General features: G+C 35.6%; 1 protein-coding gene across 1 annotated transcript in view; it reads right to left on the bottom strand.

Annotated features, from left to right (window-relative positions):
* Positions 1–21,473, bottom strand: part of LOC119777460 (mannosyl-oligosaccharide 1,2-alpha-mannosidase IA) — a 231,248-nt gene that overhangs the window by 21,633 nt on the left and 188,142 nt on the right. The gene's annotated exons all lie outside the window — the stretch shown is intronic.

Here is a 21,473-nt window from a genome sequence, read left to right as displayed (position 1 = left end):
AAAGTTAATATAAGAGACATAAAAAACAAAGAGGCAAAGAGGAAGCGAGGGAGGACATATATGTGAAGTCAAAGTCAAAGAAACAGAAAAGTGAGGGTGCAGCTACATTGTTGAGCTGTGATTCAGCAGAAAACCTGAGGATACTGAGGAAAACATTGAAAGAAAAAATTGTAACCAGATGGGACAGCACCACTGACCTTCAGTTTTATGATTGTTATTGTACGAGTAGTCTTTGCCATACTCTGCAGTTTACTGTTTGCACTCTGCAGTGATTTTGATGAGACTATGTAACTATGCAAGCTTGGGTGAATATCTAATAACACATCACTATAGGAGCTAATGGATTGTGCTGTAATAACGTTATTTGTAGCAGAAGTGTTCAGGGCTGTGAGGGGAAGCATGCATACATCAGAGTCAGCAAATGTTCTTGCGTTCTTCCATTTAGGTCTTAGTTAATTTTTTCTAAACAAATTATATTGGTCAATCAAATGAAATCGATTCAGTTATGAATCAAATGATCATGAATATCATTAAGGTAAACAAACTTTAATGGATTCATGCATGAAAAAATATAAAACAGGCTGTCCAAGCTGGTGTTATATATATATATTTTTTTATAGACCACTTCAAATGATGCCTAAAAAGCTGCTGTCAACAGCTCCAAACACAGAAGACTAAACAGGCTCTTTAATTTGTGTTACATGCTCGTCAGCAGGGCAAGCAGTCTTGGAGGTGGGACCCAAACCGTTGAAAGGAAAACATGCTTCAAAGAGTTTTAAGCTGAAACCTCTTTCATTTCAGTGCAGCACATAAACCAAAACACACCAAAACAGAACAATGGCAGACAATTGTTTTATATACAGGTGGAACTAAATTGGAAGAAACCATTATAAAAGGATATACAGCTGCAAAATCACAACAAAAGAAGAAAATGTGTTTTAAATGAAAAGCTAATAAAGAAATACATTTACCAATCAAGACAAAAGATATATATTTTTTTAATTCAAACTAAACAAATACTCAAAAATTAACATAGAAAACACCATACATGAACCCAAACTCCCCCCCTTCAATTATCCAATGGTGCAGTCCAGTGCACACCTGCTTAGAGAGGGAAAGGGCTGACATGAGTATCTCACAATGAGCTTTGACCTTTTAAATCTTTATTTCATGCGTTTCCCTTTTAGGAATATTTAAGCAAAAATAAATAAATAAATAAAATAAAATTGTAAAATAAATTTACCTTTTTACAAAAATGAAGATGAGGCTTACCAAAGAAAAACCCCACCCCCAAACTATTCCACTGCACTCAAAACAACCAAAATAAACCAAACTACAAAACTAGATGTTATGTTTAACTGTTATTTTTATACAATATAAAGGTAACAAATGGCTCATTGTATCAATTTGTAAGAGCTCAAACAGAACATTATAAAACTATGGTACTACTTAAAAAGGAACTGTAACCAAATATATAGATAAATATAAAACCCTATTAAGGGTTTCATGATTTTTTTTTTTATGCTTTAATTTTTCTTGTTCTATTTATTTTTAGAATATGTTGCATTTCAGATCATGACACTTTTTGATTGATATTATATCTGGCAAACAAAGAAATCGATTTATGTGGAACTTTGGACCAAACACATCAATAAATACTTGGAAATAATGTATTAATAAAAAGTACATGAGTTAATAAAAAAAAAAAAAACTTGATACTTTTTAAAAGTCAGTTCACAGTTTTAAACATTTTTTTTTCACCAGGCGCCTATTCAGAAGTTTTTGTTTTAGTCCCCAGGTTCTCTGTTCTATCAAAGTGAACATTAATGACCCACCGCCTAGCCTCATTTCTCTTTATTTGTCCTTTTCACCACCACTGCTCTCTACTTCTCCAACACAAGCACACAGACATTAGCAGCTTGTATATTTATTATTAACTTCATTGCTGTAATGTAGTTTGGTTCTTACAATCATTCATATTTAAACAACTGCCTCTGCTACATTAAGTAACAGACAGGCATAAAGGAGAGACTGCCAATTATCTTACACTCATTCATTCTTGTTAGCTTGTTTATAAATGAATTGATTGATTACAGCATAACCCCTTCGGCTGATATCTGCTCTGTGATTTACTGTATGCAGCACACAATCTAAATTAAATGTTGTGTCTATAAATCAGTCCTTTAGACAAGCCGATGGTTTCCTCAGTTACACTGGGACCCTCCTCCAATGCTAGATTTTCATTACTGAGACACCACTCTAAATGCATTTCATGTGTTTGCACCTCCTACTTGTCTTTTTACCGTTGGAGAGACTCTTTAAGGAACAGCATTGATTGAACCAGAGAACCATCGGGTTGCACTCTTTTATTTTAGCTGAAATTCACAGTAGGTTTTTTGATAGCTGCTCAACACAAATTGCTCTTCTATCCAATCTTAACTGCCAAAGATGCTTATCGGGTATGCATGTCTTCTCCCCTCACCACCGACATTGGAGTCCATACAAGGGAAACTTTTATATTTAGCAGTGAAACCACTACAGGCCTCAGAGGATTGTCATGATCTTGAGATCATGAGATGATTCCTTATTTCATTCACCTACTTATCTCCGCCCAGTCCTCATTACTGCTCATCTGATGCATCTGCTTCAGCCTCTATTTATCCAGTCTTTAAACCAGTCATCAGTGCCAGATTATTTAGGCCTTTAAACAGAGAGATAGTGATGCTGAGATGAAGCCTCATGAGGCATTGAACCATTTGGCCAAATTGCTTCAACGATCCCCACAGTTCATGAAGCTTCATGTGAACATGTCACCACCTACTGGTGGAGTGCATAACTACAGTTAGTTATATAATCTGTGATTTTTTGCAGTTGTTTTCCCATTTAAGTTCCTTTGATATTGTTAATGATTGGTATGCATAATAAAATCTTTTGTACGTTTTTTTGAGTAAAAAATGTACACTGTTTTTCTGCCATTTTAGTGAAATAAACTTAAGCAGACGGTGGAAGTGCGTGTGCCAACTGGAGAATGATGAGCAAAATTAAAGGTGTTAGTCATTTTTATTCAAACATAGTAGTACTTCCACAGATTTTGGTTTTAATCTGGTTGGAAGTTATGTGTTCAACCAATCTTTTGGCGAAACCAATCTAATTTGGCAGTGTTTTTACCCAATCTATATTTGTAATAGGGCAAACCAATAAGAATTAGTTACATTAGCTAAAATAATTGTTAAGTATTATCGTAACTTTCAATTGTCTAAGGTGGGTCTCGAACCAACAACATCAGCAGTGGACGTCAATGTCTTACAGCTGACGACACTAGCAATGGTAGTGCTAATTCAATTCTTGCTGCGTCTTTACCAAATTTGGAAACATTTCCCAACTCTGTTCTGGTTTTCCCTTCGGCACCTCTTCAAATCTCGGATCTCTTGGTTCTACCTACCGAGAACAACTCTTACACCGGCTTTAGCTTTGCCCTCAGGATTATCCTGCTTTCCTTTGTCTGCCTGGTCCTCTAGGCTCGGACTGAATTTTAAGACCAGGTTAGTGACTCAGACGTTCATTATCATCCTCCGCCAGATAGGCGTGCTCACTAACCTGTGTTCTCCTCCTGCAGAGGTTCCTGCCTTAGACGCCGACGTTGTTCTCTGCACTTCTGTCTAAAATAAAAGTTTTGTTAAATCTCAAATCTCGCCTCGAATATGGGGTCCTTTTGTTCTGAGCTTGACAGAGGACTGCATTATTCAAAGAGACTTTGAACAATAGTGAAAGTTTCTTGATATGTAAGAAATATGAGTGAAAGTTTCTACTACACAGGGTGGCAGTTTTCTACACTACAAAGGTGGTTCTATTTCCCAGTTTTGTGATAAAGTTATTGACTTGATAAAATCACAAAATAGAACATCGACATTACACATTCACAGCAGGGTTAAGAAGCTGATATTAGTGCCAGATGTGTCACCAGTGTCATGATGTTTCTAAATTATGTGGAAAATCTTCCCTGTTACATGTCACTTGAAAAAAAGCAGGTAATATGGTGTTTAAATTTCAGCATTACTTTTTTGCTTAAACACACCATGACTAATAACATATTCTCTTCATGGCACCAATCAGAAATTGCTTGGTATTGATATTGCCATACAGTATATATATTTTTTTGTGTTACTAAACATACAACTATTGCCCATGTTTGTGTAATGATATTACAAATTTAACTGGATTAAAATACAGTTATAGAAATGAAATACATGAAAAGTGTTTTTTATTTAATAATTTATGACATAAAATTGACAGTTTCATGTTCTGCTTCATTAGGTGCAATATTCATCATAAAAAGGCTGTGTAAACAAAATATCCTATCAGAAAGAGCATTAAAGAAAATTAATTATATGTGAAAGCATTCAATATTTATGTTAATATATGTATTGCCTTTTCTTAGAATAAATTTTTATGTGACAGTTAACTTTGTCATTGTAGAATAAAACTGCAACATTACGAACGACAAAATTTTTTTAGTACCAGAAGGCATCCGAAATTAAACTCTAATAGCATCTAATTGTACCAGTTATCAAATGGAGATTAAAGTTATATATAGATTCTGATGTAATTTAGACATTGTGCTCATTGATTAGGAGTTTGTGTGCATAAAAAAAAAAATAAACCCGGCAATTAACAGACTAGATGTCTTTAAGTAAGTTAGACCAAAACTTTATGAAAATCGTCCCTCTATATTGTTAACAGGTAGGAAAAAGGATAAGGAATGGTTTTCTGGTTATGTTAAAGTTGTCATGAGTTATCATGTGAGCATCCTGAATTTGCACCCAACAGTGGAAGATAAAAAGCTATTTTAAGAAGACAGTGCGGAGAGGGATGTAACCTTTAGAGGAAACAAAGTCAGAGTAGATATTCTCAAAATCACTACAAAGGCCTGGTACAGAAATACAGTGGATGTGTTAACAATCTGAGCACAATCCAGGACTTGCATACAATCTCTTGTGCTGCAGTTCCCAATGACAGGAAAAAAATCTTTTGCCTTATATCCAGATATTGGTTTTACATTATTGATTATTCTTTAGGGCAATTCTTATATAGAATAGTTCATTTAAAAACCTTTGATGAACATATTGACTATTCCAGCCTGGGAATGTGTATGGAAATAGAAAAATTAAGAGCACACATTTTTTTTATATTCCTAAAGTGAAGTCAACAAAATATGCATGTATTTTTGGACACAACTCAGCACTTTTTTTCAGTTTTATCAGTAGTTAGAGAGCTGTCTGGGCTACTTGAATCTGTCATTCACAGAAAGACAGTTTCTGTTTGAAAAATAGAGGCTTTAAATTAGAGAAGAAAGCTCTGCCTTTTTAATAGCTGGCATCACCTCCACTTTACCCACATTACAGAGAGGTAGCGTATGAATCTAGCTGAAACCTGCCTGCAGTTGGAAGGCATATTTTATTACAGTTTCAGAGCACTGCATGAGGTTTCCTTGATTTTGTCCTTTAGTTCTGACAGCTAAGCTCATGCAGAGAGCATGCATAATATCTCAATTCTAGCACAACGAAAGCAGGGTTTTTGAAAGCTTCCAGTTTCTCCTTTGCAAAATGTGCTCTTCTAAAATCAGATCAGGTTCCATAGCTCTGCAAACAACTGGTGTTTTAAATCTGTGATCAGCCTAATCTTTGCCATGCTGTGACATTTATTTTAATCTAAAATAAGGGTTATTTTGGGACCTTATGAACAAGCCGCTATTTTAAACTTGGAAATTTGAAAAAGGTAACGTATCAAGCTAACCACTATATCCCTTTAAAGCCCGATCCAAGAATAAAACAAAACAGAAAATTACTTTTTTTTGGATTGAAGTCCTTATTTGGCCTTTTAACAAAATACGTAAAAAGAAAAAACAGAAATACATTTTTTATATTAATAATTTATCACTATGCGATAAGTCAAAATAATTTTTTGTGTAGTCTTCTGCCCTCTGTTATCAGGTATATATATCTGATTGTGTATAATAGGATTTTGACCAAAGTTTTTATCATTAAATTATGCAAAAGGTGTCAGACCCAAAACATTTCAGAAACTGTATGTATCAAATATGATACATTTGGCATTACAGTGTTAAAGACCATTCCTAAATGACACTGGGCCCTTTTACATTATTTATATCTGAGTGTAGGTTGGAATACTGTTTCTAAAAGCAGATAATGCAGTTAATACGGGGCGACAGTGGCGTTGGATGTAGGAGTTTGCCCTGAAATCGAAGGCTCTGACTTTCATTGTCGTTGTGTCCTTGGGCAAGACACTTCACCTGTATTGTCTACTGACGGTGGTCAGAGGGCCCGGTGGCGCCAGTGTACGGCAGCCCCGCTTCTGTCAGTGAGCCCCAGGGCAGCTGTGGCTACAATGTAGCTTGCCACCATCAGTGTGTCAGTGTGTGTGTGTGAATAGGTGAATGAATGTAGTGTAAAGCGCTTTGGTCAAGTCTCCTGACTTGAAAAAAAGCGCTATATAAGTACGTGCCATTTACCATTGAATACTCCATGCCAACAAAACCTAAAAGTTCTTAAAGTATAAATCCAAAGCATTTCTCTATTAGAAAAATGCTTTTAAGTCATCAAGTGCTAAAACTTAATCCTTTTCAAATTGAATTAACAAATCCAGTACCTGGCTTCAATAGGTATGCTGTACCTTGAATTTTAAAACAAATAGCGCAAATAATCTAAGAGCTTATCGTGCTCAGGCAATAATGAGACACTAATTTTATCTTTAACAGGTTACTACAAAGTTCACAAAGCTTTTGTTGTTTATAAGCATTTCTTCCATCTCTTCATGAGCCCCATGGGCAGAAACAAGAACACTATCAATGAAAGATACTTTACGGGTATCTCAGACACATGCTGTGAATATCAGTGATTGGAAGGAATATTACATGTTTCCGCTTCGGTTCACTTCTCCAGTGTGTATTTGCTTTCAGCAGGATCTGACAACACAGGCAGATGGAGGTCCTTCATGTGGCTTTGATTTCTTTCTCCATTTCACAATCCGCTGGTTTGAGCTGACTGAAAACTAGAGGCGTCCACAGGTCAGAGCACCATCACTCAACTAGACTCTAAAATCCTTCACAACAAATTTGGATCTAATATATATATATATATATATATATATATATATATATATATATATATATATATATATATATATATATATATATATATATATATATATATATATATATATATATATATATATTTTTTTTTTTTTTTTTTTTTTGTAATTTGTTATTCTTTATTTTTAGGAATGACTCAACAGTGAAAATTGTGTTATTGAACCCAAAATGGAACCATATTTTAATTCCTTATGTGGGCAAACTTAAGAAATTTTTTTTAGTTTACATCACAGGTAATAAGATACTCATATCAGCTTAACTGCTCTTATTTCAACACATGAATCTATGTACTGACTACTAACTCAGTGTTTGTATGATTGCAAAAGGTTTCCTGGATGCATTTTTTTTTTCATTGTTACGTTTCCAGTACCATGCAATAAAACCTTGCATAATATATTTGATAAGTTTCTAGAACCAACTGAAGGTAATTACCACAAACACAAAAAGCTATTTTACTGACAGAAATGCTAAAGCTCACAAAAAAATGCTGATTTTCAATTGATGATACAGAAAAAAATACAATAAGGATATTGTATACTTAATAATGGCATCCCATTATCCAGGAACAGTATTGCTATTACATGTTCTCCAAACACTGTGCAGCTGTAGTTCTGACACCCATTGAGCTTTTTCTTGTTTTATGTTACAACTTTAGCAAGGTAATGCTTCTGGCAAAGTAAAAATAAGAAAAACAATCTGGTTGAAGTGCTGCAAACATTAAGCTATTGTAGGATTATTCCAGCTGCATTACAATCTTTATTCGTCACACAGCAGCCACTGAGTGGCAGTGTATGTCTCTGTTTATGTCCCTGATTGCTGCATGCTGAACTAAGACATCTGCATGAATTAGAAAGTAACTCAGCAGGAACATGTACTCCTTTTTGTGTTTGTCATGAAAAAAAAAGGAGACAGAACAAGTTAAATATTAGGGCCAACCGTCACAGATAGCAGTACCTAAGATCCACTGGCTTCACAGTTGCAGAGATGATTATAAGGATGGCACACTGGCCCTGATCAGCTGCTGCACCACACCAAATAAATGAGATTTCCCTGTCTCATAGCAACTCTCTGTTTACATATCTAAGGATGTCATACATGATCAGTCCTCTGTGTAGCGACTGACCAGATGTCTTTGTGGCCCATCAATAATTCAGCCTACAATTTTCCCAGTGCCACAACCTTTTTGCTGTCATTATTGCAGAGAGAGGCGAAAGAAGAGGTGGGTGCTGAGAGGAAGCAGAGAGGAGCGCTGTTAGGAGAGCATGTCACATCCACTTCTCATTAGGGCGCTGACAGAGTCTCCCATGCCTGGTGTAGGAGGACAACAGACACCTATTGCCCCACTCTGATGCTCACAGGAGCTAACAGTTGGCTTTGTGTGCAGACATTTAATGACAATATACCCAGAGAAACTGCAAGAAATCTGAGGATCTTGTTAAACTGTAACAGAGAAAATTTATGTGAGATAATCTATCAGTTATTTGCAAATGCCATACACCTTTTTAGTATTAGACATCATGTGAATGAATTCAGCAGCAAAATGTAAAACACTTTTTTTTTTATTCACCTAAACATAAAATCATTCAAATAGATGTGCTTTAAAGAACAGTTTGTGCCTGGAGATACAGGAGACTAAATGATACACTAAAATCAATAAAAAAAATCTACTCTCAATAACATTTTATTAGGGCTGAAACAATCTGATTAATCGTGATAGATTGATTATTTTAACAATCGTCAACTAATTTAGCAATCGATTGATCATTAACTGGAGTTAAGAGACTGTAAAATATGCCTTTCGGAGACAGATCAACCAACCCCTGAGCAGCAATTATGACAAAATTGTAATAAAATATATAAACATTTTGCAATTGAGATAAAAAATAAAAAAAGCTTTTTCATCTGTCAATATGCTCTAATCAGAACTCCTCAAGTGGAATCGCTACAGCTTTACATGATTTCATTTCCTAAAAAGTATTTTTAAGGAACCTTTGTTTATCGTATTATTAATCGATTAATTGGAAAAAAATCGACAGATTAATTGATTTGCAAAATAATCGTTAGTTAAAGCCCTAATTAAAATAATTCACAAATCAGCAAGAGACAAAACAGAGTTTAAAGAGAAACTTGTCAGCAAAGTGGTACCAGAAGACAGATAATATACATAAATGGCTAAGGAGAAGAAGTGAAAAGATGCTAAGGTTTCTCTTTCTATTGGTTTTGAATTTAGTTTTTGTTTAGGTATTTATTTAATAGTACATTTCATAAGAGTTAGGGTTAGGGTTCCCATTTTTACCTAACAGCATTTTATTTATTGTTAGCTACTCTAATTTTCATGCATGATAAAAACATAAAATATCAAGAATTTTATCAATGGCCAAGAATCTTTGTATTTGAAGTTATTTTTCAACATACCAGAAAATATACACGCCAAGATGCAATGCCAGTCCTGTTATGGTGATTTTCAAACAGCCTTCAGATGGGTTCCAGAAAGTGGTTTCTGTATCCCTTTATATACAGAATCATGCTATTTTGAGTTTTCTTTTATCAGAAAAGGAAAATATTTTATGAACAAAGCATCCTGTTCAGATCTCCTGTTTGAATATTGTGATTAATAACACGTTTTATTAACACTTGGAGTCATACTTTGAAATAAACTTATGAAATTAGAAAAGAACAGACAGGACTAACAAGCAGTTTTAAATTAAAGGCAACCAGACTTTGGATCTGGTTTCCTAAAAACCTAATATCTCTTCAGGAGGAGAACTACAGTTGCTTCGATTAAAGTCTTTTTCTGTTATTATGATCCAGATGACTGAGAGTTTGCATAGCTAATCGACAGAAGAGGGATAGCTCAAATCTGTCCACAACAGATAAGCAGCAAATGGGTCTAAAGGGAAGTGGCCAACCAGAGACCCTAAGGACCAAAGACCAGGTTTTACGATTTGAACAATTTCTTTTTAATCCAAAATGAAGTTTAACCTCAGGGAAATATGTATCATGTAAAAAAAGATGAACTCAAAATCTTGAATTCCCAATTTAAGTGATAATCCACCAAAATATTTTAAGAAAAATAAATATGCTGTGCCCAAAATGACATTAATGTGTGTAAATGATAATGTAATACTCGTTAAATGTAGTTTGTTTATCTACATAATACTGGTTACATACTGTAAAAGTATGGGACTGTGTCTTTTTTAATGAATCAGGCTAAAGGAACAAAAAAAACAAAAAAAAAAAAAACAATCCAAAGCTGGACATCCACAATCTATTATATGATCCGAATAAGGACTTAGGAGAATTTTGTATTTTACAATTTTAAAGCCCCTAAAATGAGGTGAAAATTTGTTTAATGCAAAATTTGGTATGGCATCTTTCCTGTAAACGGTGAAAAATGGGCCAAAGTATAAAGGCTGTGCTTGTACAACATAAACCAGCAAAGTGAAGTAGAAATAAATGCATACCTAAATAGAAAATTTACTTGATACTGAAGTGGATATGCAAGTGGTCATTATGTCAATAGGAAATAAGCTGGATTTACTAGTTCAGTCGTCCAAGTGGTTAAAATACTAGAAATCTATTTAACTATTTTTCAAAAAACTATGGAATTAACACCATATATATCCTGTAAACATCTGTTACTTATTTTGAAAAGACATGAGGTCAATCAGTGAGAGAAGTCCCAGCAGACAGGAGTTGTAATGAGTTTGGAGGAACAGAGTGCAAAGAGAGGGTGAGGATAAAGTCTAAAGAATAAAACAACTCTCAGTGCGAGAGATGGAGGAGCACGAAAGAGGGCAAGTGAGGTATCTGTAGGAATCCCAAGGATGAGATGAGGCAAGACAAGATGAGAAAGATTAGATTTGGGTTATCTGTGTGGCATGGTGTAAATCTCAGCTTGAGTTGGTGATATCGGCTCGCTGTCTATCGAGAGAGAGGGAGGAAGGGGAGGGGAGGAGCCGCTGATGACAGAACCAGGCTTCAAAGCATCAAAGACTCAGTGAGGGTATGCATGTGGGGAACCTCTGTCTATGTGTGCTATGGTCTAAGAAAGATGGATCTATGCCTTAGGGTTCCTTCCAAGTTAAGAGGTTTATGGATTATTTTTGTGAATCTTTCATTGGAGACTGCAGATTTATTTAGAGTTATTTTCTTGTAGTTCCACAAATAAGCCTTATGGAGGCTAAACTTCTTCCTTCTCAGCAAAGAGAAAAAAAAAAAACTTCAATTACCACATAGAAACCACAGAGTCTACAATAAATGGCATTTTAGCTTAATTCAATTTAGTTTATTTATATAGCGCCAATTCAGAACAGACTTAATCTCAAGGCACTTTACAGTTCACCGGATCATACCGTCAAATTGATTCAGTGTTTTCTATCTAAGAAAAACCAGCTGATTGCATCGACTCATTGACTCGAATGCAATCCCTCACACTAAGCATGCTTGTAGCGACAGTGGAGAGGAAAAACAGTTTATTGTTCAATATTTACCATCATTTTTTGTTGGTGATGATGTGAAGTTTCAATATTCAATTAAAATGCTTATCTCCCAGTATGCTTTCCCAGCTCTACACATTTTACAGAAAAAATGCGCAAAGCTATCGACCAGTTATCTTAGGATCCACTTGAACATTTTTAAGTGTTTTGGTACATCTAATGGCATTAGCCCTCTAGAAATCATAAATTTATCATTAAACACATTTCTTTAGTTCATTTTAAATAAGCACTCTAACCCTTAATTATTGCCTTACATTAAAAATCATAATCACTTGCATACAAAGACAGTATAATGTGGAATAAAAGATCTCAAAGAACAATACTGGCATAAACAAAGCTCAAGGCCTTTGTTTCAAGCTAACTTTAGCAGCTGCCACTATCCAAATGTAGAAACCAACAATAATGCATTCATAAAGAAACCCATGACATCAAAAGCACTGCAGATCTTAGTTGCCTAAGCTAAGGTAAGATTCAATAACAGAAAAGATCTTGAACAAAAATTGATTCTTTGAGAGAATTCCATGGGGAAAAAAGTAACAAAACATTGCTTACCAAAGATAAACCAAAGGACCAGCTAATATTTAGCTAAAAAAAAACATCTTGATTCAAAATTCAGGAATGTCTAATCAAAAAGTCTTTATGCAAACTGACAAAAGTGGATTTTTTGGAAGGTTTGCATCCTATTACATTTAGCATAAACCAACTCAGATGACAAAACATTAAACCCAGAGCTAAACGTGGTGGTGGTAGAGTGATGCTTTTCTGCATCAAGAACTGGACACAACAGTAATTGATGGAACCATTTATTCGGCTCTAAGATATAAAATCATGAGGGAGAATGCCCAATCATCTGTGCAGGTGGTCAATGATCCAAGACAGCAAGTGCCTCCAAATAGTTTAAAAACAAAAAAAAATGTTGTTAGTGTAACCTAGGTCACAGTCTTGATTTAAATCTAATTGATATGTCGTTATATAACCTAAAACTGGATGTTCATGCAGCAAACATCTTCAGTTTTGCTGAAATAAAACAACGTAGCTAATTTATTACTTTTTCACACAGCTTTAGATAGCATTATACCATCAGAGAATGAAAAAACATTATGAAAAGTAATTTTTCTGTTACTGTAACTTACAGCAAAACTCTAGAAGCAAGTAACTTTCAATGACATTATAGATTAAGGCAGAATAGATCACACTGGATCCTTAATTAAATAAAGTGAGATTGGATGACAGGTTGGAAAGACACATTTGCAATGATAATGTAATTTTGATCATTCCACAGTCAGTTTAACAGCCTGTGGTCTTTTAGAGTTTGACTTAGTGTTTTAAGCTTACAGAAGGTTTGACATACCAAATCTTTACAGATATGGGTTCACCTTGGGAGAACATTTTGAAATTTGGGACCTATGGATGTAAAAGCTCTCTATTTACATGCCAGTCAACAATGCATTGATTTCAATTGGCAAAATAAAACTGTATTCACACTTAGGTTATTCTTTATAATCTAAATACCATAGAACTTGCAGCTTGCAGAAACGTTTTTTGCTACTTGTTCCTGATTCTATCACCAAATAGGAAGAGTGGGAATACAAAGTACACCTCTTGAAAGAAAAGGGTCAGGAGGGGGCTGTTTTGAGCTTCATTGTTAACCCTGGGGAATATCTATTAAATTTAGGTGGACCTTTAATTTAATAGAACGACAGACGCTTTTTCGGCTGCACACATTTAATTTAAAAAGATAGATTGTTCTCATTCTTCTTTAGATAGCATAATGACATTGTGCTTGGCCTTACACACTAAATCACATAGCTCTCCAACCAACAGAGATACCGTTGAAGGTAAAGTTTCAAATAAGGTAAACTTGTCCTTTTAGGCATTGTACTTTCACAATAGAATATTCCACTGACACCGTTCAACTTTTACTAACAAAAGATTTGTTGTCTGTGGCTTCAGTTCATGCTTTCGAAAATAGAAAATACTGAAGCATAAGTTTTAGCCTATCATTCGTCTAAGATTAAGTAGAAAACAACAGAATTTTGGAGTGGAAATAAAATCTCCCCAAATGACTACAGAGATCCATTTGTATTATATCCCTATACATAGGATGCTGAACCATATCCTAGTCATAGGATAATTAGAAAATTATTACATTTAAAACACAGCCTTAAGCAGGAGATTTTTCTTTTCTTCCAAAAACACGAAACTGTTATTATTCAGAATCAAAACAGATGGTGGGTGGGTAAAGAGAGGCTTAAAAAAAGTTTTAAAAAAAGAAACATAACAAAAGAATATTTAATAAAAAAATGACAAAAATATGATAAAAAAAAACAATTTTGTAACTACTGCATTTGTGCAGCATACTATTGATTTAAATGGAATGTTGTTCAAATTGTTCATATTGTTTTGAAAAATGATCTCTGATTGGAAAGTTTGAATGGACTAGGGATTCTATGATGATAATATATTGCAAATCATACAGCAAGCACATAAAGTAATACCATAGAGTATAGGACTGTTAGGACTGCCAACAAAATGTACTATTAATGCTTTAGGTTCTTAAAAAAACACAGAGCTAACTATAAATTACCTCATTGCTTCAACAAAACAAAGACAAAGCAATAAAAAAAATGTTTTTTCTTCTAAAGGATGCCACAAAATATCTGCAAATTTTAGAAGTGACTACTTATTTTCCAAGCAAGTGTTAGAATGCAACATTTTTAAAATTTGGAAAAGGAATGGAAACAAATATATTTTTGAATCTAGATTGCTATCTACATAAGGACACATTTGTACGGATGACAAAAAATAGATTAAAAATAAATTTACCTCTGAAGAGGATCAACATCTCTGGCTGAGCTTAATGGGACACTCCTAATATTTGGATTTCTTGTAAATAGTTTTTTAGAGGACAAAAAGCTACTTTTTTTATACCAGTAATAAAAAAAAAGCAGTTTGTACATTTTAGCAAGTTTATTTTGGCTACAGTCAAAATGAGTAAATCAGATCATTTCCACAATGAGAATCAACCTATAAGATGCATTTTGTTCATAAGGTAAACTCATCCCCTTCATTCTGTAGACATCACCTCAGGCAGTAGTTTCTTCCTGCATAGCCATTTTGGTAATGGCGTGTCGTTTTTTGGCTGCGATACAAGATACCGATGAAAAAAAAGGATATGCTTCTTCAGAAAATAATAATAAAAAAAAGCATGATGCTGAATTGGTTTTGATCTTCTAGTATTGTTATGAGGGATCCACAGATTCTTCTAGCAAGGACCTGCATCCATTAGGCCAACATCCTTACTGAGTCTGCCTCCAGGACCTACTTACAGTAGATATCACTGCCTTATTTCCTCTGATTGGCCTGGCAGGCTTCCTGTAGCCTCACTGTTGCCATGGTTTTGGCGGGGGCTGTGCTGCACTGTTCAGTAGCTCCATCTGTCTTTGGTTTCATCTGGGTGGAAAACGCTGTGATTCCACTCAGTTTCTTTCTGTGGGAAAGTAGCATCCATCCTGTTGTCATTCTTCTATCTGCATGCTGGCAGCCACACATCAACCTAACTCCTGGAGTTAAGAGATGGAGCTCATTGGTATAAAGGGATTGTTACTTTCGGTTGGACACGCTTCATCAGTTTCAAGGCAAAACGATGATTAGGAAGCTGAACTGATTTGTTTGGATTTTATTTAAAGACCCAGGTGGGGGATTCAGGCAAAGAGGAAGAACAGATAAATGCAGTTGGGCTATATACTGAGTTTTAATGGAGGTCATGTATCATTGCAAAGCTGCAGCATATTCTACATTTCAACCTGCAAAAACTCTGATATCCTGTGTTGGCTGAATAATTCACACAGACTGTAGCAGAAAAGCAGAAGAGACAAGCAGGCCTAAAACAATGACACTGAAGCAGCGTGTGCACTAACTGAAATAACACCACAGGACAGCCTTGCCCAAGGGCATTCTGAACTTAGGATTTGCCATCTTGAGATTGTATCATTCTAACATCCTCCACCCCTAATGTTTACAGCATGGGTCCAGCTCATCTACCCAGATGTTTTTTTTTATTCTTATACAATCACACAAACACTAAAACAAAGCAAAATAGGATGTGCGCCACAGCAGCTGGTGAAACACAGCCATCGGCACAACCAACAACATAAACAACGTTGAATCCTGCTGACACTTCATCGCAACGTGATCGCTAAGAGTTGTGACCTATCAAAGCAACTAGAATATCTTTGGGCTGAGGACACAGAGTTTGATATTCCTACTAGATGGTGACTAACGGTGTCTGATATTTGTAAGAAAAACCAACCCTCCCTCCAATCATAAGATACCTGAATCTTGTAATGGTACAACTCAAACATATATATATATATATATATATATATATATATATATATATATATATATATATATATATATATATATATATATATATATATATATATATATATATATATATATATATATATATATTTGTCATCTGCCATGAGTATGGGCTGGAAGTCCCAAGGTCAAAATGGAAGACACCTCCTAAGGTAGTTGAGAATGACCGAGCTAAGATCCTATGGGACTTCAAGATCCAGACTGACAAACAGGTGATGGCTAACCAACCAGACATCGTGTTGATCGACAAACAGCAGAAGAAGGCAGTAGTGATAGATGTGGCAATCCCAAGCGACAGCAACATCAAGAAGAAAGAACACGAGAAGCTTGAGAAATACCAAAGGCTGAAGGAGAAGCTAGAAAAGATGTGGAAAGTAAGGGCAGCAGTGGTGCCAGTGGTAATTGGAGCACTGGGGACTGTGACCCCCAAACTGGGAGAGTGGCTACAGCAGATTCCAGGTAAAACATCAGAGGTCTCTGTCCAGAAGAGCGCAGTCCTAGGAACAGCTAAGATACTGCGCAGAACCCTCAAACTCCCAGGCCTCTGGTAGAGGACCCGAGCTTGAGGATGACACATACCACCCCACGAGGGGTTAGAAAACAGTTTTTTTTTTTTTGTGTGTGTTAATTAAATGTCACAGCTTAGTAACTGTTAAAATAATGTGAAACAGCATTAACAGACAACTGGTAGGGATAACTATTTTGCTGTCAATAAATAGTAAATATTATTCTTTGTAGAATTTATAAACAACCACATTTTCAATCTGCCAGAAATATGGCAGATTGAAAATACTGAATCAGTGTTGCGGGAGGAACCGTTCGTTCCTTCGTTCGTTCGTTCGTTCGTTCGTTCGTTCCTTCCTTCCTTCGTTCCTTCCTTGCAAGAACAGGAAGACTTATGCAGTTCTGCAGTTCTAGAGATAAAGGCATTTTATACCAAGGTTGTGCTGCAGAAACCAACACATATTAAAAAAAATCTGAATATTCAATTGCTGCTTTAATATCAAACTAATCAGAAAAAAATGTATTCAGTCAGATTTTTGAAGACGGTATGTTGTGGCATCTGGTGCTCCTCTCTTTACATTGGCCTTGACATAATTTCAGCAATATTTCAAAAGAAAGAAGGTATAATATGTCGTTAGCACAGTAGGTCAGTTTGTTAGTTATTTACCCATTTAGAATGTTTAATAAAAATAAAATAAAAACTGGAACCCTCAAAAATTACATTAAATTCTTTTTAGAAAAAAATATTGAAAGAATGAAGATATTTTAAGTCATTTGTGTTTCAGATAAATAAAGAAAACTAATAAATGTTCTATCAGCATATACACACACTGTAACAAAGGAAAAAATCTAACAACACAAAGTAAATGTGATAAAAAAAGGTGAAGTTTATGACAGCAAACATCTCTGACGGGCATAGTGCTATTTGCACACTGCCCACTGTCTGTGACAACCATTCCTGCACCTACAGCTGAGCACATACATTTATGTGGTCGCAAAGAGAAATCATGATGGGGTGGCTGACCTTGATGGTCAGTGCTGAGGAAGAATAGTGGCTAAAAATTCACTGCTTGGCCAAGACACAGCTGTTGATCACATCAGGAGGTCCTCAGATGCTGAGGCAGCAACCATGAACTGTAAAAAGGGTGCTCTCCACTGTTTGCTTATGTCTGCTCTGGCTGGATTCGTCACATCTGAGTGCCTGTGCTTCTGTTTGAATCAGTGGTTTGGCTTTGGGATGTGACTCAAATGGTTAAATGTAAGTTATTGGTGCGTGGAAAACAATCAGCTTAACGTTGCACTACTCTGTGGATTGTTTGGTTTTTCTCTGACAACAGAGCAAATCCTGTTCAAAGGACTGTTGGTGTGTAGAAGAAGAAAAAACAAACCTTTATGACAGCCTTTTCTGTGAAAGTCACCCTGACTTGGTTGCAAAACCTTCTCAAGCCAAAGTTAGCAAAGGTCTTCATGCAGAGAAGAATTTCCTATTGTCTCAGCTGGGTCACGAAGCAGCAGCTTGCTGGGAGCAGTCACACTTCCTGCCACCCTGAGTATAAGCCACAGTGTTTCTGCTCAGCCTTAGAGTGCAGACCACCGGTAAGCTTGTGCTAATTTCAGGGACAAGCTTTGTCCGTAGTGGTGACAGAAGCAAAGCCAAGGTGTCTCTAGAGGAGTCACGCTGTCACTCCTGCCACAGTAATGTCCACACAAGAAACATTTTTCTCACTACCTCTGTAACAGTCCCTGGAAAAGCTTTTGGTTCATTTCAAAAAGCAGCGGCATGTGAGAGGAGGTCGCCTGTCACTGTGGCAGTATGTGTGAGAGGAAACCAGCAGGATCCACTTTCAGGTGCCAGATGTGTCATATTGTGAGGGCAGCTACCTTTTTGGCAATTGCAAACAGTCTCTCGCTGGCTCTGTTTGTCACATGTCTTCATCTCCTTTTGTTTGTGCCTCTCAGAGCTACTTCTCTAACCCGTAATCTACCAGTTCACAGCCACCTTAAATAACCCAATTAGCAGAAACACAGATGCAACCAAACTAATCTCTCATTTTGAAACAAGTTTTAAAATTGTCGTATGATGTTTAAACTACAGACCAGTGTTGATGATTTTAGCTAGAAATGGAAAATAAACTGGCTTGACCAACTACTAGTTACTGTGGTCAGAAATACTATTTCAAAAACATAAATAAAGAAAGAGGAACATATATTTATATGCAAAGTCATCTTTATTTTACTGTAACAGGTAGCCAAAGAGACATTTTTAGAAAACATATTTGAGGAATTTGCTAATGAAAATTTTAACCACCTAAACTTTTCTAGCTTCACTTTGCCCTCTAACTCTTTGATAAGCAGGTAGATCATTTTCATTGTAAAGTCTTGGTTATCATCGATTCACTTGCTCCAATTAAAGAGAAGGTTGTTTTTAGGAAGATAAAATCTCTATGCAGAAAAGCTCAAGCTCCACCAGTCAGAAGGGAAACAATGAAGTATCGAAAAGCTGAATGCAGAAAACACAAATCTAGACTCAAAAGTAAAAACATTAGTGATGCTTGTGTTTGATGTGCCACCATGCCCGCCGACCAAACTTTATTCACCCCCTCTGCCAGAAAACACAAAATAGCTGTAGGCATTGAAACTTCTATAAACAATGCTTTTCCTGAAAAGTAAGTAGGCAATTCACCAAATAATTGTACAAGTCATGATAGGCGCTTGTCCGAAAGATGAGTCTTGAATCGAATGAAAACAAGCTAGCAGGCAAATTATAGTGATGCTGCACCCCAACAAAAACAAATTTTGCAATGTAGCGCTGTTTTAACATATTTAGACAATGTTGGGTTGGTAAATTCTCCACTCATTTTGCATTACATCTCTCTAGTAAATATCTCGCTCTGTTAATACTGCGCACACAGGTGTTGTTCTTATGCCATACAGTGTGGCATAAACAGTAAGCGGTCATGTGACTGCATGAGGTCTAAAGTCTGACCTCTTTTTTTTTTTTTACATAAGTTTATTGCACATTTTGTCAATTTACAAACGGTAAAAAACATAGAGCAAGAAGCCCATACAAGAAAACAACAGCAATAATAATAATAATAGCATTAATAATGATAAAAAAAACTATTAAAAAAATCCAAATATGTCTACTAAAACTAAAACAAATAATAATATTCAGTTCAACTCACCATTCCAGCTATCTACTTCAATATCATTTTTTTTCAAGGAAATTGTCTGACCTCTTTAATACCTAATCTTCAAAATGCTTCACTGACAGTGAACAAATTATCTCCACAAATTCAAACGAAACAACCTAAAGAGAAAATACCCATAGGCATTTTCTAGGAAGCTAATAAATATCATCCATTATATTTGAGCACATTTGATTGTAAAACATCTATCTTTTATATATAAGCTGAGTTATCTTGTTGAAATGACCTATGGGATGTATTGTCATTACCACTGACAGCTCTTGGAGAAAGATACAAAATGAATAATGGATGGAGTGAATATTTTGAAAACTGGAGAAACATGGGATGGAAACCTTCACTTCACTCAGTTAAAACCTTTAGCAACTGCCAGACTTCATGTCCATTCTTTCTGAGCGATTTGCATTGTGCCAAAACACAGCTTGGCATAAAAAGAAAGCCCTTCCAAAGCCCACTATGCTGGCCGTTTGCCTAGTCACTGCTAGCCTCTGCCAGTTTGAGCCAGTGTTTCAACTTAGCTTAGAAGGGCATTTTCTCTCCATGATTGTCTGACAAGCTAATCAAGAAACAACCCCCACTGAGTTTCAAAGCATGTTAAGTCGATCAATGCAATCATGGAGCTGGCAATGAAATCACACAAAGATGAGGTTCATTAAAGCTTAAATTAGCATGCAACTTCAAAGGGGAGCACCATGATTGGCTCTGATTGATATCATTATGGAAATTTTCATTGTGAAGCCACAGCTCTGAAGGCAGTGCAAAAAATAAAAGACAATCTTGGAGAGGTAAAGGAAGTCATGACTTTATATGGGAACAGATAACTGAGCTGAAGTAGCCATGTGTTTTATTTTTGGCTGTAATGAAATTTAGTGCTGGCCTGAAATGTACGATTCTCCGCTCCAAAAACTGGTTTGGATGATGGAAGAGGATTTGGTGGCAAACAAGCTCAGGGGAAGCAGAAACAGTACAGAAAATGGTCTTGGAAAACGGATACAGTATGTGAGGATTTTACTTTGAGGCAGTAATGTGGATGAGCAGGTGAAGTCGAATGGAACAGAAGCAATGCTTCCCGTCGTTGACTGGTATGCAATTATTGTTTGATGAAATCATCATGTATGGGATGATGCCAACACATCTTTTTAATATGACACAAAGTTTGTATCTGCTTATCTCTTATGAGGAATCCCATTGATTCCACCTCAGCTTTTTTTGTCAGTTACCTTCCTTTTAGCTTAGATTTGAAATAGAGGAAAAAAATTATATTTTATATAATAGCCTTAATAAAAATGTCTCAAAAAACTTTCAAAAAACATTAGATTTAAACATGCAGCCTTGGATGTATCTAACTTTAAATAAATACTAATGCTCCATTAAGATTTTTGTATAGTAATTATAAAAAATAAAAAAAAAGCAGAACTTTTGGTTTAATTCTTTCAAAAAATAAAAGGGGTATTTTTGTTGTCCTGTTCCTCATAGATTTAAACATTAAAATGTTGCAATAAGACAATTTTACAAACCAAGAACTCAATTTCATTTTAACACACATAATTTCAGATCTTTAGCACATATTTCCTTCTAAAAATTCAAGCCATATTTTGTCTTCTCACATACAAGGCGCTCTTTTGATTGACTAGATTTTGCCAGTAAAACTAACTAGCATACATATCACACAGAATTTCTCCTATAGATTTAAATCTGTTCTGACCCTTC

The sequence above is a fragment of the Cyprinodon tularosa genome, unplaced genomic scaffold (assembly GCF_016077235.1).
Source record: "Cyprinodon tularosa strain WSP-4 unplaced genomic scaffold, ASM1607723v1 ctg124, whole genome shotgun sequence".
NCBI classification, from domain to species: Eukaryota; Metazoa; Chordata; class Actinopteri; order Cyprinodontiformes; family Cyprinodontidae; genus Cyprinodon; species Cyprinodon tularosa.
Note: the sequence above shows the minus strand (reverse complement) of the source record. Positions and strands in the feature narration are given on the sequence as shown.